This window comes from Callospermophilus lateralis, chromosome 15, assembly GCF_048772815.1.
Source record: "Callospermophilus lateralis isolate mCalLat2 chromosome 15, mCalLat2.hap1, whole genome shotgun sequence".
Taxonomy (NCBI): Eukaryota; Metazoa; Chordata; class Mammalia; order Rodentia; family Sciuridae; genus Callospermophilus; species Callospermophilus lateralis.
The window spans coordinates 81765890-81779357 of record NC_135319.1 but is presented as its reverse complement, the minus strand read 5'-3'; positions in this window follow the sequence as shown (position 1 = coordinate 81779357).

Below are 13468 nucleotides of genomic sequence, written 5' to 3'. Positions count from 1 at the left end.
CACCTCTCCTCACTCAGACCTCAGATGTCACCTCCTCTCCAACACCCCAGCCAGCCGGGGCCCCAATCCAACAAGCCTTCAACATGCAACCTGCAAACGTGCTCAATGTAGTCTCCTGCGCCACCTCTGAACTGCGAGGGAGGAGATGATGGGGAGGGCCCCGGGGAGCCGTTCCCGCCTAATGCATCACACGTGCTGAGAGGGGCCAAGCCTCTGGCCCTTGCAGCTCAGCCCCCAGCCCCGCTGGGGCTCCGGTTCCCAGCCACCTTGGCGGAGAAAAAAAAGGAAAGCAGGGGCTGTGGGGCTGGTCAGGGAGGCTGTGTTCTTCCCAGCAAGGCCACCAGTATACATCAGTTGTCCCATCTAGGATGCCCCCAGCCATGTCTCACTTCTAAGCCCAAGAGAGGGAGACTTTGAAAGTGCCCAGCCCCTAAATGCCATGCAAAGCCCTCAGTCATCAAGTTTAAATCTAAACTAATAACAGTGACCCTGAGTCCAGTCCTTCCCACTGAGCGGGGCACCTGGCAAAACTGTGTTCAAGGCACCAGTTTGACAATGGTTTGAGGAGGCAGTAAGCTCAGGGCTCCATGTGCAAACAGGCACCTACTGTGTGTTGGGTCATGGAATCAGGGCTCTAGGGGGAAAGGTGGCCAGTGGGGACTGCAACAGAGGAAGTAGAGAAACTAGCAGAGAAGTGGGGGAAAGAAACAGGCTTGCACTGCGAGTCGGAGACGGGGGTCTCCTGCTGATGAGCTGTGATCTCAGGCCCGTTCCTTAACCTCCCTGAATCTGTTTCCTCATTAATGAGACAGTCATGATAGCAGCAAATGAGTCGGTGAACTGAGCCACAAAGAGCAGTTGGGCACAGAGAAGGTGTATGCTGACGGCTGCCCCCCTACTCCCTGCTCCCCCCCCCCGGGGGTGCTCAGCCGCTGTCATGGTCTTGGACTGCGCCACATGCAGGTGGAATCTATCAAGGGAGAAGCAAAGGTCTCAGACCTTTGGCGCCCCCAGCCTTCAAGGCCCAAACTGTCCTCAGTGACCCTGAGAGCCCAGGAAGCCAGTAGACCTGTGTCCAGGTCCCTGGGTCACTTCATGCCCTCCCGGGCCCAACAGGGACCCCCTCTCCCCTCCCTGAGCTCTGGCCACTCCCTGGCTCCCTGGGCAATGGCCCTGTGGCACCTCAGGTCGGGAGAGGCCTGGCAGGGGTGGTGGGTTGCCTTCCTTCTGCAGGAGGCCCCGTGGTGGGGAGCAAGGGTGGGGGCCCACTGAGGGCCTCGTGAGTCTCTGGGACACCCGCCCCCCCACACTGAGAACTCACCAGAGGGGAAGGCACAGCAGGATCCTGGCCACTCTCCCAGCAACGTGGCCTGCACAGTGACCAGGTTCTGCTGGAGATGACAGGAGTACCTCAAAGACAGGGCCTGGCCTCTGTGCAGACACTGGCCGGCTGCAGGGGACGGCACCAGGAGAACTGGTTGGGAGAGCCCATGAGCCTGGCCCCACAGGGCAGCGGGAGGGCTGACTGGGACTCCTGGTCTACCACACACCAACCTTACGCTCTTGAGCAGCTGGTCTCACCTGTTTGAGTCTCAGTTTCCTCATCTGCAAAGTGAATCTCGATGCCCCGCCCGATCCGATGAGAAAACAGAAACAGGGAACTTTTGGCGAGGTCACACGTGGCCACCATAAGAGATCCAGCTACACTGCAGCCTCTCTCACCTACGCCCTCCTCTCCCACCGCCGTCTGTGTCCGCACACTCCTCTGGAAGTCCCATGGCCCCTTCACAAGCTGCACACTCAGAACTGAACTTGTTATCTGTCCCCAGCCTGCTTGTCTTGGGCACCCCTAACCTGGGAACAGGCAACTCCATGTACCCAGACCCCAGCCTCAAATCCCTGGCCTGACTGTCATTCAATAAATTTAATCGAGCATCGAGCCACGGTCCTTGTCCCTAGGTAGAATATCTTACATGATTATTGCGCTTGTCATGTCCACCTTGCTGTAACGCGCACTGGACCAGCCAGGGATCCACTGAGCCCATCTTCCCTGAGAGCCCTGCTGACTCCTCACAGGCCCTCTTCTGCCCTTCACACAATCAAGCACAGCAGCCCTTTCCCACCACAGGACCTTTGCACACACTGCTGACCAGGATGTTCCCCCCTTCACTGTGCTCATGGTTGGCTCCTGCTCATCTGGTAGGCCCAGGTGTAGAGTCACCTTCCTCAGAGGGCTGTATCTGAATGCTGTCCCTGAACTCTCCACCCCATCTTTGATACACAGCGTTTCGGGTTTCCTTCAAGTGCTTTAAAATTGCACCACTATATTGTGCATGTGTCCCCCACTCCAGGGGAGCCCCAAGAAGGCAGTGACAGGGCTGTTGCTCACTGCCTGGCACTTAGTGCAAAGCTCAATAAATAAATGTTAACTGAATGTTGTACAAATAAGCAAACTTAGGCTCCGCTCAGCAGAGCAGCGCAGAGGTGTGGGAATTGGCAGCCAGAGCCCCATCCCTGGCAGATGGAAGAGGGGCCCCTCCCTGTGAGCCTCAGCCAGGCCACACCTGGCCGCCTGCAGCCAGCGGTGCTCCGACCAGCTCACCAGAGACAAATTGGAGGGAGTTCAGAGGAGCAGGCCAGGCAGGATTAAGTGGAAGGAGAGGGTGATTTATACAGAAAGATAAAAGGGCTGCTTCACAAGGCTGGGCTGCAGGACAATTTCAATAACAGCCTCCAAATGTTGGCAAGGTGCATGCACGGGAACAGGGATGGCGCTCCTGCTGGTCACCAGGACAGACACATAGCTGACTCCAGGGTCCTGGGGCCAGGTGGGATGAAAGACCAAGGCAGGGATCCTCTGGCATTGAGGGAGAACACCCCCCTCACTCGAGCAGCCCCTCTGGGAGCTCAGAGGACACAGGGAAGGAGGGTTCTAGAAACCAAAGTCCGATACCCACACTGAGACCTTGGGCCAAGTCTGAGAAGGAAGATGCCTCAGCAATGTTTCAGACCAGGTTCAACAAACAGCGACCCGAAGGCCAGATCTGACCCCTAGCTGCCTTTGTAAATAAAGTTTTATTAGAACCCAACCATCCAGTTACACAGTATCTATGGTTGTTTCTCAGAAAACTCAGTATTTGCAACAGAGGTTGAATGACTTGTATTGAGTACTATCTTGCCCTTTCCAGACACTGTTTGCAACCCTGGCTTTGACCATTGATTCTTGGGGATAGTGCACATCACTTAGAAAGGGAAGGAAAATGTTCAGAGGACCCCACTTTTGCCTTAAATTATTTTTATGATAATATTTCTTAAATGTACACACAGATATAATTAGGTAATCATCTTAGATGTTCGGCTCTTACCCAACTGGAAAACCAAACCCTACTCTTGGCTTCAATTCCCATGTACTATCAGAAACATTAAAATCAACAGTATTAAAATAGCGCCCGGGAGATGATATTGCTCAAGAGGCATTGCTGCTCCTGGCCTGGTGACCTGCCAGGGTGCCAAGTGGTTGTGCTTAGTAAGATGTCAAGAACGCTCCGTTTCTCCTTCAGATCCTCTTCTGCTACTGCCAGCACTCGCTCACACAGAGCACAATATCGTGGGCACAGACACTTGCTCCACCACCTCTGGGCTTTCCCATTCGCCCACGGAATTCAAGTGCACAGTTCTGAGTGGCGCACCCAGGACACAGGGAAAACGGAGGAGAATGCAGCCCAACTCAGTGGTAAGGCCTTGCCTAGCACACGCAAGGCCCTGGGCTCTAATCCCAGGACTGAAACACACACACACGCACTTAGACATTTCATGACCATACCCAGGTAGAAGGGGACCGGAAAACAGTTACACTCATATTTTGAATTATTAGTAAAATAAAATAGAATATATATATATATCTCCCACAGATGGGATGGGACTTGCCAAAATCACAGCGGGAGTGAGGCCCAGCCAGATTTGGACATGGGAGTTGGTGAAGTGTTCTCCCTCTCAGCCCAAGCAGGACCCTGGGAGCCCTGAAGAACAGCTGGCCAGAGTTTTGCACACTGGGACCCAGAATGGGCAGCCATTAGTTGCAGCCACTAACTGCAGTGTGGCTGGCTTCCTCCAGGTGGGTGGGGCAGTGCCTTCTGGACCCAGGACTAGAGCTGAGACCAGCACACCATCTGCCATGCTGCACTGGCTCCCAAAGGCCCCCACCAGAACTTCAGGAGCGGAATCTCTAGCAGCAGGACCCCGGCTGTGGGACCCTAGCAGCAGCCAAGGCCTCTGACTTGCCCCAGAGAGTGTCAGCAGGACCCACCTGGTTTCAGAAAGGACTGGGCCATCAGAGCCCAAAGTCCTCATCACCCTGGGGAAATGCTCAGGCCAATGGATCTCGATCATGTGATGGCCACCTGGGCAGCTGGAGGCCAGCAGACTCCCAAACCCAGTTGTGCTAGCAGTTCAGTCCTCTGGGGAATCCAGCTTCTAGGGAGCCAGGCCTGGAGAGAGATGAGCGGGCCTCAGGCTTTGCAGGGGTGTGGGTCTTTGACTCGAGGCCGCGGCAGCCCGGACAGGCCCCTCCGCATTAGGAGGCCCACTCTCGGGTCAGTGTGAAAAGCAGAGAGCACGCCCACCATAACGCTTTCCAGAACAGAAAAAGGAAAAAGCCATCTGTACCTGTATCTCCTACACAGAGCACCTATGTGAGCCTGGGGACAGGTGAGCTCAGACTAATGGGTATCCAGAAAACCTAGACCATTTTCAGTAAAGGGCCAGGTGGTGAATATTTTAGGCTTTTGTAGACTGTATATGGCTTCTTCTTCCTCTCCCTCTTCCTCCTCCCCTCCTCCTCCTCCTCCTCCTCCCCTCCTTCTCCTCTTCTCCTCTTCTCCTCCTCCTCCTTCTTCTCCCCCCCACTCCTTCTTCTTTTAACAATCTTAGAAATCTAAAAGCCACTCTTAGCTCCCATGATGTCCAAACCCACACTGTGGCCTGTGTTCCACCCACAGGCCATAGCTTGCAGACCCTGTTCTGGAAAGCACTAACTGGAAACATTCCCTTCAAGATCAACTTGGCCTTCCCCACGGAGCTATAAACATCTGAGGAGCAATTTTGTTCCCTTTCTCACACTCACACACACATATTCACACTCGTATGGATATATGCACTCATGGCTTCCATTGGGCTAAAACAATAACTTCTAAATTTGCAAAGCGTGCTTGTGCCCTAGAGTTAGTCCAGGGGTCAGTGTGTTATGAGCAGCCCCACCGCATCCCGGGCTGAGAAGTGAGTGGCTAGTCCCATGGGCATGGCAGGCACGAGCAGAGATCAGAGGTCGGGGAAGGACCTTGTTGTGAGCTCGTCTGAAGGTCTCCAAACTGCCCCTCAGAGCCAGAGGCCATTGGAGAGGAGTCTGGAGGTCTCCACTTGAGACTGCCACGCTAAACCGACAAAGCTGCTCACTTTTGCTCTTGTGGACACTGGATCTCCCTCCCAGAGTTCATCTGAAAGTAGCATTCTGTGGCACAAGGAGGTGGGTGGGTGTTCAACACAGTGCCTAGATGGTCACTTCATGCCTGGCCTCTCTAAAAGTTCCAGCCAGATTGGCCCATGTGCCTGCCTGTCTGTGAAGTGGAGGAGAAGCAGCCATCTCGGATAGCCCAGGTGCTCTCCTCTTGGCCACAGTCCCCAACGCTCCCTATCACTTATACCCACCTGTTTCACTATTGGTAGCGCCCACCTGGTGCCTGGAGGCATTTGAATTTGTGGCTCTGACTCAACCCTGTCTCAGCCGCAATAAAGAAGAGCAATCGTGGTTAATTTAGTGAAATTAACTATGAAATTCAACTCAACTTGCCAATTCCTTGAATCCAAAATACCAGCCGACCAATAGCTGCCGCATTCTGCAGGTCTCAGGTGACCCTTGACTAATCCTGATATTTTTTTAATCTATGGAATTATTTATATCCCACTACATTCCAAAAAGTATTTGAGGCAGCTTGTAAATATGCACACGCCACAATAAAATTTTAAAAATAGATAAGGAAATCTGAGGGAAGGGAAATCAGATGGGAACAGGATGAGACCAGAGAAGTTAGGACACGAAAATGCACGTCGGAAAGGTCTGTGTGGCTGTGGATGTGAAGCAGCGATCTGGGGGCTAGGGCGGCGAATGGAAGCCGTCCATGGAACCTCCCTCCCCAAAGAGCTGAAGAAGTTCATTTAAACCACAATAGAAAGAAAACACAGAAGGGAAGGCAGAGGAGAACTCAGCCCCAGCCAAAATTTCAAAAGTACCAGACAAGGAAAGAAATGGGGAGGAGAGCGAAGCAAAGTTGGCCCCCTCCACCGCCCACTCACCAGAAGCCACTTTGGGGTCAACAAGATCATAGTAGGTCTCATAAATCCCCTCAGATCTAGGGCGAAGCTGACCAAAAGGGAGTCCCACAGCCTGGCCTTCATTGGCCCTGGGAGAAGAAAAAAAAAGAACCAACTATTGATTCATAAACCAACAACACAGAAGAGTCTCAAAGGCATCATGCTGTGAATGAGTCTAGACACAACCATTCACTTACAGTATGATTCCATTTATAGAATATTCTGGAAAAAGAAAAATTATAGGGAGAGGAAACAGATCCATGGTTGCCAGGGGCTAGGAGAGAGATTGACTACAAAATGCATGAGAGAACTTTCTGGAATGATGGAAAATAGTGTACATCTTGATGATGGTGACAGTTGCACCTCTGTACATTTTGCCAAAATTCATAGAACCATATACCTGGAAAAAGATGACTTTACGATAGGTCAGCCAAACTCAATAAACCGGAGTGTAAAAACTAAGGTAGCCATGGGGGTGGGGGTCAAACTATCTTCAAGTGAAATGGGAAGAAAGTTAAGAAGCCAACTGGACTCCAGGAGGTCAAAATGAACGTCCAGAGAGCACGGCTGGAGCGGACCAAATGAAGGTAAGTACCTCAGAAGGCCCAGGTGATGGGCAGTCCCCGGAAGGGAAAGAGAACCGAGAAGCAACAGACATGCGCATACCGTGGAAGACATGTTAGCTAAACCACAGGAGGAAATTCCTCACCACCGCTTTAGTAGAGGAAAAATGTAATAAGTGCACGAATTCATGCTTAACAGAGCCCCAAATGAACACCCCACCCCCTGGAAAGACTGACAACGCCAAACGTCGCCAAGCATCTGGAACAACTGGAACCTTCAAGTGTTGCCTGTGGCGGTGGAAGAGAATACAACAATTTGGGGAATGTTCTGGTAGTTCTTATGAAATTAAACATACATCCACCCTATGACTCAAAAATTCCAATCCTAGGTATTATCCAAGATCAACGAAAGCACATGTTCACAAAAGGACTTGCACAAGAATGTCCCCAGCAGCTTTATTCATTATAGTGACAACCTGGAAACACCACAGGTGTCCATCAACAAGAGAATGGATGAATCCAACGTGGGCCATCGAACACAGAAAACTACTAAGCAATAAAAAGGAGCACTCACTGATAAAGGCGACCCATGGAGATGGATTTGAAAAATATTACACTGAGTGAAAGGAGACCCAAGCAAGGGGGTCCATACCCCGTGGTTCCATTTGCAGGAAGTTCTAGAACAAGCTCAGCCAATCTGTAGTAAGAAAAATCAGAGCAGTTGCCAGAAGCAGGTGGCAGGACTGGTGGACAAAGCCTGCTATAGTGGTGGCTTCAGGAGAGAAGCTGAGGAGGGGCAGGAGGGAGATTTCTGAGTGCTGCAGTCCGGCTGCAGCAAAATAACCGGGGGGTGACGAACAACTTGTGTACATTGATACGGCAGGAGTGGGAGCCATTTATTGTAGGACAGGAGGGGTATATATACATTACACACAGCTTATCTTAATTAACATAAACTAGATACAGCAGTCAACCAATAAGGAATCTCCACACTTAATGGCTCGCTGGCGTTACTTCACAAACCACTCCCTCTGGCAAAATGCCAGGCGCCATCCTGACTTGTTTACAGACCCTAACATCTGAGGTCATGTTCTGCAGCCTGCTAATGGTCTGGAGCGTCCAGGATGCAGTAGGTACTTATTAAAATTCACCCAATGTATGCCTGAGAATCACACATGTCATTGTTCCGTAAATTGACCTCAAAAGAAAACATGTGATAAATATCTGATAAGACAAGCAGAGTTAAAGGCTAATGCAGAAATCCAGGTAATGCCTACATGGTGGCTTGCTGCAAATGCTTTCATTTTGTTGCACGTATGAAGATTTCTCAGAATAAGTTTTCCAGGAGAGTTCATCCAAAGGTACATTTAAGATTTGTGTACTTGACTGCACACAAATTTTACATCAAAGGGAAATTTACTGCAAATAGATAGTGAACTCTACTTGGTGTTCTGAATGGTGAAATATTTAGAGGGATGCATACTGATATCAACACGTGCTTCTGAAACTTAGCAAAAAAAAATGCAATGCAGAGATGGAGGGGGTGTGCATTGATTCACAGATACACCTCAAAGCAAGGGGACTGAATTTTAACTGTAGAATCTGGGTAGTGGGTACATAGATGTCCACTGTAAATTTTTTCAACTATTCTGTATCGTTGAAGCTTTTTAGAATAAGATAATAAAAAAGGGATGAGAAAAATGACAGGACAAGAGGAAAATGGAGATTACAGACCAAAGAAATAAATTATGGACCAACTCACAGTATTTAAAAATGAATAACTTAATTAAAATCAGCAAGAACAGCCCAGATAGGGCTGAAAATAAAATTACTGACACAAAGGAAAGTCTTGGATCATCACAAAGAACAGAGATGAAAAAGACAAAGAAATCAGAACAAAGAGAATCCAACGCGAGGTAATTAGTGTCCAAGGACAGAGAAACCACAGAAGGAACGGAAAAGTCCTGAAAGGGAAAGGAAAGTAGTGAATGATCTGATCCATCCCTGTCTGAAGAGAAAGAAGAACTGAACCACAGCACAGCACGCTCCAGAAAAAGAAAATCCATGCACAAGTTCAACACCACAATCTGTCCCGATTAAATGATTTAATTTCAATGAAGGTTTAACAATTCCTCAAGAATCCATGCATAAAAAGTAAGTGACCACCAGTGCAGGAGAGGGCCAGGCTTCTCAGGGGCTCTCCAAGGCACTGGTCAGCTTCAAGACAATGGAAGGAGGCCACCACATTCAGAAGGAGAGGAAGGGAGGGTCGTTTAAAGGTTGATCAAAGGCGTCATCAAGGTGTAAATCTGCAACTCCAAATCTTAGCCACAAACACTCATGAATGTGATAAGACTGTTGGAACCCACCGAGGCACAGCTGACATCCAGGGCTTCTTGCTTCAAGGTCTGGCTTTGAGATGTCACTAGGACGTGTGGGCAGACTTGTGAGCAGACGTGTGACAGGCTGCATCCGTCCTTGGGACTTTCTAACCACCTTGCTGGATTCTCAGCTAAAATCTGAAGTTGGAAAAAAGATGACCAGAAAGAAACTGTGACTGATCCTGGTCTGGGAAGAAAGGAAATGACTGTCCACATCTAAATCCAGAGCGAGCCTGCTGCAGGGAGGCCAGGACCTCGGGAAACGCAGGAGCAGAGCTGCGGCTGGACCTTCTGGAAAAGAAAAGCCCTGGGTCTCCACAAGGAAGACAGACTTTGGGGGTCTCAAGGTTTTCCTCAACCCTCAGATTCACATTTCTACTTGTCTGGAAAGTAACCCTATAGTTTGTTGTTCTTTTGTTGGTTTGTTGGTTTGTTGTTTTTAATTACTGAAAGGAAAAATTGAAACAGGAACAACACTGATATATTTTCTTTGCTTTCTCAAATGATTGAAATGGATCATAACAAATATCCAAATGCTCTCCGAACAGAGCGAATGTTTCTCAGAGTCATGTTCCTGGAACTGGGGATGTGATGGACAGCGGGCAACAGCCCAGAGGGATTTTCTTTTCCAACTTTGAATCTCATGCCACTGGCTCAGCTGAGAGAGTCCACGAGGGCTGGAGGGCAGTACTTTTCCAGAAAAGATTCATTTCACAAACTGAGATGTGTGAACTCCTAGGTTACGAGAGTGTTAATGGAGTATATTATTTTTATATAAAAACAAACTTAGGTGCATCTTGAAATCAAGAGTAAAATTTACATTAATTTTCCAATTTAGTATCAAAGGAATGTCTTCCATCCTATGTGTCTTCAGGGGTACATGAGTATTCTCTTTGGGCATGAGGGGTACTTACATGGCCAAGGGGGAGAAGCCCAGCATCAAGAATCTCCAAGTGCTAAAATAGTTCCACTATCAAGAGAGACTTTCCTGACCAAAGAAAACTGTCCTCTGAGAGATGGTCTGACCAACCTGCATGTCCAAAAACTGCCCAAGGAATTTGTAAAACTCACACACGTGCACACACACCACCCTCCCAGTTCGGAGCAGAACAACCTGCCACCGGAGGATGCCATTTCGGCACCCTCCCTTCGCCCAGGGCTTCTCCTAACCCTGACACAGACTCACCTCACCCTCAAGGTCCCTCTCCCTGAAACCCCTGCCCTGTGATCACAAGCATCTGGCCTTCTCCTTCCGCTGCAGAGTGTAACCCAGCTCGTGCCTCACCATACTAAACACTGCTAAAGCACAGGAAAGGATTCCCACCAATCTACACAACGTCTGCCACCAAGGTACAGGTGTCTGAGCTTACGGAGCTCAGGTCGCTGACATTGGAGTGACGGGGGCAGCAGAGACACTTTGTGGAGGATCCCCTCCTCCTGGCTCTTCTTCAGTGTGTTTATTTATCCAGCAATGTTTTGTCAATTTTGACCCTGGGCTGGGCCTGTTTGGGCCCCTGAGGTTCAGAGTCCCTCACCTGTAGAGCTGATGTCCATCGAGGAAGATGCCACTGAACAGCGACGCGCATATCTGTGCATGGGGAGGTCACAGTGTCAGCCAAGTGTCCATGTTCATGAGGTTTCACTGGCAAACAGAAACTGTCAGTGATCCAACCACTTTCCACTCAAACAGCATGCATAATGTCAGTATCTGTCACAGCCCAAAGAGTTTTGATCCATCTCTAGGGTTTGTTGTTGTTGTTGTTGTTGTTGTTGTTGGTTACTTACAATTGCAATTGTAATACAATTGCAAAGAGAAATTGAAGACTTTACCAAAGCTATGGGATTTTATGAGGTTGATACAAATAACACTTAAAGCCCAGACCTCACCAATAACAGATGAGTCTCTGACAGTTAGATCTGTTACAACAGAAAGAGAGGGATTTGCAGGATGTTGCATTGATGGTCAAAACAGAAGGGCTGGACCATTGGGTGGTTAAGGGAAGCTCTTGGAAAATTAATAAAGCTCTATAGAAGTTTTGAAATCAACAGCTTTCTTAATGTTTGTGTTTCAAAAATTAATATATATATATATGAAACAAAATAAAATCATTTAATGTCACTATCCAATTTTGTTGTAAAAATTAGATTCCTTGAAATTATTGATGCTTGATCCATCCTTTGTCCATTGTAAACTTCAGTGTATGGTTGAAATCAGAACCTAAAATTTGGCAAGAGCAAGATAAAAATAAATTTATTTGCATACCTTTTACAGTTGGTTTTCAAGATAAAGCCCAAATTGAATGTTTTCAAAGTCCCATTTCCTGTGAAATATTGGTTCCCATGTTAAGGGACTTGGTCTCAGGCAGCCTTTCAAGATGTGAGGCCCCACGGGTGACGAGGCCTGCTGTCATACATGCTGTGAGTGCTACAAAGGAGAGTTGAGGGCTGTGAGCACCCGGAGGGGCTTCGCTGGTCTAGGGAAGTGACTTCACAGCTGTGACTCTGATGAAACAGGAGACTAGAGAAGAGGTGAAGGCTAGTGACACAGTCAAAGAATTTGAAGAGGCCAGCGTGGCGGGAGCAGGAGGGAGAGGGCCAGAGATGAGTGCTGCAGACACAGCTGGTTTGAAGACCAACCAGGTTGTTGCTTCTCATCATATGACCCATGTGCAACCCTTCCAGGGTTTCAGGAGGAAGGAGGCAACTCCTGACTGAAAGCGCTCCTGTGGGTGTCCATGGCAGACTCCATCTCACTTCTTGCCATCAGGAACAGCCTCCCTGGACATCTTGTTTCTTCCAGAGCCAAAACTGTTCAAAATGTCCAAACCTGATTCAAACTTCCCAGTTCTAGGAACTTGCTAAGGGACCATTTCACTGCTGATAATAAGACAAAGATGAGGAAAGTCACTGACAGCAAGGGACCCAGCTGGTGCCTGGAGGTTGGGTCTCTACTCCAAGACTTACGCTTCTAACCATCAAGAAGTAACAAGGACCAGGCTTGACCTCTCACCTTAAACAACTAAAAGCAGGCAAGGCATGAAAAAAAAAAAAAAAAACCAGTTTGCAGAGAGTGAACAACAGGCAGCACAGGGCAGAAGTCCTTCAAAAAGGGAATTTAGGCTGGGCACAGTGGCACCCGGCTGTAATCCAAGACTCTCTGGAGGCTGAGGCAGGAGGTTTGCAAGTTCAAAGCCAGCCTCAGCAACTAAGGGAGGCCCTAAGCAAGACCCTGTCTCTAAGTAAAATACAAAAAGGGCTGGGGATGTTTCTCAGTGGTTAAGTGCCCCTGGGTTTAATCCTAGGTACCAAAAAAAAAAAAAAAAGAAGAAGAAGAAGAAGGAGGAGGAGGAAAGTAAATGAAGTGGCCCCCCAATTTCCTGGCTTCCTGCTAGAGTACACAGCATGAGGTGGGAAGACCCAATGGAGCCCAACAGCCTCTGAGTTGAAGAGACACACTGAGGAACTCAGGGTAGACAAGAGGGCCAGATTGGGGGCTGAAGGGAGGACCGGTGAGAAGAGAACATCAGAGAGCAAAGGGCTGCTCAGGAAAGTCCCCACGGATCTGCTCCCCAGGAATCTTCAGCTGGTTACTGATGTTGTGAGCACGAGAGAAAACAGTCGCAGGAAGGACGAGGCAGAACAAGCATCAGCATTCACATGTACACGGACCCCAGCCAGAGAGAACGACCTCACAACACAGCATGCAGCAGAGGCTCCCACCAAACAAAGTTTGGAAATAAGCTCCAAAGGACCAAATCATTTCTAAATAATTCATCTGCATCCCAGAGAAAATTCAAGAATACTTAAAGGAATACAAAATATCGAGCACTCAGTAAGGTAAGATTCATGATGTCTGGCATCCAAACAAAAATGAGTAGTCACCTGAAGAAGCAGGCAAATTGATCTTACAGGGAGAAGTGTCAATCAATCCAAAAATGATACAGGTAGTACTCATGGATGAGAGTCCCAGATCCACCACCAGAAGACCTCTGCAATGATGATCGCTGTAGCAAGACCCACAGAGGGAAGTGGCCTTAGGAGAGCCACCAGATCAAAGCCCCTAGAACCTGGAGAGGAAGGAAGAGTGTGCCCATCACACTGAGCAGCCTTCATTCAAGATGGCTCTGGCTGTCTTGAGTTCACCCCAGGGTCCTAGAG